Consider the following 5861-nt stretch of genomic DNA (forward strand, 5'->3'; position numbering starts at 1 on the left):
AAATTTTAAAAATTGAATTTTTTTTTAAAAATTTAAAAATTTAAAAATCTTTTTTTTTAAAAAATAAAAATTTTATAAAAATTTAAAAATTTTAAAAATAAAATATTTTTTTAAAAAATAAATAAATAAAAATTAAAATTAAAAAAATGTAAAAAAATAAAAAATATAAATATAAATAATATAAAAAAATAAAAACATTAAAAAATAAAAAACACATAAAAATTAAAAAAATATACAAGAAAAAGAAAAGTAAAAAACATTAAAAAATAAATAATAATAATAATAATAATATTATTATTATTATTATGTATAGTTGGTTTTGTAACTAATGGCAATACGGTAAAATATTAAATTATGGTATTCATTAAAACCTTCAAACAAACAAATTTTTTTTGCATTACGTAGGTTGAACCAAACAACATTTGGTTATGTTTTATTCCCCATAACCTTGATTATGTGATTACCTGATAATCACATAACCAAGGTTATATATGATAACTTGAACCAAACGCACCCTTAAGGTTCATGTATGTACACAGGCCATAGCTGCATGGCGGGGTAAACCTCAGATCGTCAGTTTTTGAGAATCGACCCTGACCATTATACCAGAAATTCTCATAATTTATTTATTTATATTTTATTATGTGACTAGCAATATTAAATTGTTTGGCACGAGTAAAATCATTTATGTTCTAATTTTTTATTTCCGACTCGAATCAAATTGGATCTGGATCTAGACCAATTCAAACCCAATAGGATGGGACCACGTAAGTGCGACCTGCTGATGATCTGGAGCCAGTTATATATAACCAGGCCAATAATTGATCATGGTATAGTCTACCTCGGTCTATTGTTGGACAGCTGAATTAGAAGGCAAATGGAAAGGTTGGAGAGCGTCGGGAAATTGGCGGAGTGGGGTTCATCCGCACTCGGCGTCATCTTCAGCGCTGCCACCTACTTCTGGAGGCGTATATATCCTTACATAGAGATCACATTCCCCGAGTACACTGCTTACTCGATGGTCATGGTCTTTAGAGATATAAATATTAGATGATTGGATATAAATCAAAGTATCCGACGGTGTTTAGATAATTTATAGAGGATTCATCACTTTTTTCTAGGAAAACGCATACCCTATGTTTAGATATACATATACCAATTATCTCAATTGGTAAAAATAAGTAGAACAAAAAATTAACATCATGTAATAAAAGATTATTACACTCATCTCGAATGTGTCTCATAATTTATACTTATGTTATATAAAAAAAATTAATTATAAAATTAGCTAACCACTAAATGACTTTTTTTTTTGTTTCCTTAAACATATGTGCCTCTCGAAAGTTTGATCATGTATTCTGCGGCAATTTATTAAAAGATATATTTAGATTTTCGAATTTATCAAAAGACATATGCAACTTTGTTATTTATCAAAGGACGAACTTTTTTACAGTGCTCTTCTCATTCTACCTTCTTGATAAATTTGACTATTTTTTTAAATTTTTTTTGTCATTTCTTTCTCTTTTCTCTTTTCTCCTGTGATCTATTCTCTTTCCTCTCCTATTTTTTATTTCGTTTATTTTGTATACTGATTTTTCTAAAAATATTTTAACATTCTCAGAGAAGCCAAAATAAATAATGGATAGCATATTTAAATTCCTTCCAACCTTAGAAATCCACAAGGAGCTAAAAGACGTGCAATTGGATTTCTTTAGGTCCATTAGTAGATTTTGATCAAAATCTACTTATGGACCTAGAGAGCTCTGATTGCACCCATTTCAGTTCCTGTGAATTTCTGATGTTGCAAGGAGTTCAAATATGCTATCCATTGTTTATTTTGACTTCTCAAGGGTGTTAAAATATAATAAAAAATTACTAAAATTCTCCATGTTAGGCCTGATATGGAATCATATCAAGACTAATGTAGAGAATTTTGATGATTCTTTTTTATCACATTTTAAGACTTCCATGAAGCCTAAATAAATAATGGATAGTATATTTAAACTCCTTTCAACCCTAGAAATCCACAAGAACTGAAATGGATGCAATCGGAGCTTTCTAGGTCCACTAGTGGATTTTAGTCAAAACGCAACGTGAGCCTGATATGATTCCATATTAGGCCCAACTTGGAGACTTTTGGTAAATTTTTATTAATATATTTTAACACCCTCGAGAAGTTGAAATAAACAATGAATAACATATTTGAACCCTTACAACCCCAGAAATCCACAGGAACTGAAATGAGTATAATTGAAGCTCTTTCAAATATGCTATTCATTATTTATTTTAACTTCTCGGGGGTGTTAAAATATTTTTAGAAGAATCGACGTGCAAAGAGAGGAAAGACAAAAGAGGAAAGGAAAAAGAATAGATGCTGCATGCATAGGAGAAAAGAAAAGAGAGAAAGAAATGACAGAGAAAATAAAAAATAGTCAAATTTGTCAGGAGGGTAGAATGAGAAAATCAATGTAAAAAGACACTCCCTTTGTTAAATAACAAAGTAGCATGTGCCTTTTGATAAATTTGAAAAATCTATATACACCTTTTGATAAATTACCGTTTATTCTATAATTTGTCACTCTTTAATCCGCACGCGTGGCGACAATAAATAAAAGATATTGTGAAAAAAATTGACATCATGGATTGAGCTGGTGGTAGATATGATTCTACTCCATCATTAATCATAGACGTACATCTTAGTGAAGTATCACTATCAAGATCAATTATGGGAGAGTTCCTCAAGGTACTAAGATTCAGTGCTGGCCTAGAGGTGGTCAATGTGGGGCCATCGCATAGGGCCCCATCTCTAGGTGTGCCCAATTTGTTTATTTTTAAATAAAGTTTTTATATTTTTTTATAGCACTAACAAACAATCCTGTATAAGTGAAAAAAATTTAATTAAAAATGATCTAGTTATAAATTACAAATTGTTATGATCTTGTTTTTATAAAAGTATCCAGGACATTTTCTTCCTCCACCATCTTCTATTTCCCTAAACGGCTAAAATAATTTGTCGCCTTTTGCTCTTTGAGCCTTTCGGCCACACTGACGTCGACGCTGAAGGCTTGATAGGCTTTATTGGGTGCAGGCAACGCGCTGGTCACGTGAAGTCGGGAACCCTAGTGATCTCGAGCGCCATCATCACAAATTCATAGTCACCTCTGGGCTTCGTGGGCACTATCGTAGCATCAGGTTGGTGTATCAAGTTTCTATTTCTACTTATGCATCTATTGTTTTGCTTAAATATGTTTAGTTGGATTATACTTTCCATTGATTGCCAGTTCAACATCAAATTAAAGTATTTTTTTCTCTAAAATCCGTGGTTTTTGGATTTCTAGTATATTAAGGTGGGCAATTAAAGGATAGACATTGTGCCATTATAGGGAAAACGGACAAGGATAGAATATCCATGAATATGTGATTTAGGTATTACAAGATATATTACACAAACATAGTAATACAGTTGGTTAGTAATCCAATATATTTTTAGTGGAATTCATTTTGACCATATACTTTAATTACCTCTCTTGAGAAAATTTATTCATAGAAACTAGCAAACCTTCATGAAATCTCACTGTTTGACACCTTGTAGATATGCAAACCTCATGGTAAAAGTTTAAGGTTGCAACAAAAAGGATAACTTATGATTACATCCAAAAAAATGCCATGGTTGATGAACCAGATTGTTGCTCCACTTTGAAATGGTAGTTCAATGACATTTCTTGTATCCTTGTCATTATGCATTCATTAACATTCACAGAATTTAAAGGGTTTTTTTTTTCACCGGACCCTTAAGAGTTCAGGGCCGGCCTTGATAAGATTCAATAAGTCTCATAATTTACCTTCTCCCAGAATGTGTGGAGCCAGCTCATCTTTTGCTGTCAGTTATAAAGACCCATTACTGTTTTTGTTATCATATGCCTATGCAGTTGGTTGGTGTAAAGGTATTATTGTCAATAAATCATAGATCAATTTTTAGCAAATATAGAATGCCTATTAATTATTTCAATCCCTTTTTACAGGTACTATTATTTCAATCTAAAGTACTTGTTTGGAGCTCGGGGAGGAAAATTCTTGGGGTACCTCATTACTGAACGAGGAATTGAAGCCAACCCGGAGAAGGTTCAGGCCCTCCGAGACATGTAGGCGCCTAGGAATATGAAAGAAGCCTAGAAGCTAGTGGGCAAGATTACGACACTCTCTAGGTTCATATCTCGGTCTAGAGATCGGACGCTCCCTTTCTTCAAGGTACTCCGAAGGGCTGCTAAGTTTCAGTGGGATGAAGAGTGCAACAAGACTTTTGAGGAACTGAAGCAACACTTGGAGACCTTGCCTTTATTGTTTAAACCTATTGCTGGAGAACTACTTTGGGTATATCTGTCAGCTACAGGCCGTGGGGGCAGTGTTGGTAAAACAATAGGACAATGTATAGTGGCTAGTGTACTTCTTCAACCACCTATTGAAAGGGGCCAAGTCTCGATACATGACCTTGGAAAAGTTTGTTTGTGGATTGGTTCTTATGACCCGCCGCTTAAAACCTTACTTCCTGTCACACCCAATTACCATCTTGACTAATAGTACTATGGGGAAGACCCTTACCAACATGGAGATAGTCGGTCACCTCATCAAATGGGCAACCGAGTTGGAAGAATATGATATACAGTATCAGCCCCGAACAGTCATCAAAGCACAAGTCCTGGCCGATTTCTTAACAGAGATCCATCAATGTGAGGCGGAGGAAACATGAAAAATATATATGGATAGGTCATCCACTCAGTAATGAAGTGGAGTAGGGATACTTCTGATATCCCCTCAAGAGGACATCATAAAGCTACCCATTAGGCTAAACTTTAGGGCTACCAACAATAAGGCAGAGTATGAGGCACTACTGGTTGAGTTGCAAGTAACTCGGCATGTAGGGACAACCCAGGTAATCATTTATTCTAATTCTCAGCTGGTAGCTCAGCAAGTGGTCGGTAACTTTGAAGTCAACAATGAGAAGCTACAACTATATATATAGAGAAATATATGAGAAAATGAAGGAGAGCTTCAAGGAAGTTACAGTGACTAAGATTCCCCAAGTAGACAACTAGAGAGCAGATGAACTAGCCAAAATGGACAGCTCCTTGACCACTTGGGTGTTGCATAAGTCGATAGCCCAGAGCTTCCTGTTAACTCAAATTGACCTACAGAACAATTTGGAGGAATCAATCGATTGGAGAGCCCCAATGATCATTTATCTTCAACAAGGAGTCTTACCTGCCGATGCTGAGGAGGATAGATCAATTAGGAAGAGAGCTCATGCATATACACAGATTGGGGATCAATTGTACAAGTGGGCATTCTCTCAACCACTGCTCAAATGCCTAAGTTTGGACGAAGTGGAGTATGCCTTGCAAGAAGTTCACTGAAGATGTTGCGGTAGCCATGTCAGAGGAAGGATGCTAGCCCGAAAGGTACTCCTGGTCAGGTATTTTTGGCCTACTTTACAGAGAGATACTCAACAATTGGTGGACACTTGACTCTCTTACCAAAAGCACCAAAACCTGACCCACCAGCCAACCGAGATTTTGAAGACCTCAATAGTCTCTTGTCCCTTTGACCAATGGGGTATGGACATCGTGGCACTTTTCCTCATGGCTCCCAGCCAGAGGCGCTTTATACTCGTGGCAGTGGATTACTTCTCTAAGTGGGTAGAAGTAGAAGCCTTGGCCAAGATAATGGAAGGAGCTATCATCCAGTTCCTATAGAAGAACATCTTATGCCGATTCGGAATTCCTCACAAGTTAATCTCGGACAATGGTTGATAGTTCCAAGGTCGCAGGATCCAAGAATGGTGTCAAGAGTTTGGCATCACCCAG

The sequence above is a fragment of the Zingiber officinale genome, chromosome 10B (assembly GCF_018446385.1).
Source record: "Zingiber officinale cultivar Zhangliang chromosome 10B, Zo_v1.1, whole genome shotgun sequence".
NCBI lineage: Eukaryota > Viridiplantae > Streptophyta > Magnoliopsida > Zingiberales > Zingiberaceae > Zingiber > Zingiber officinale.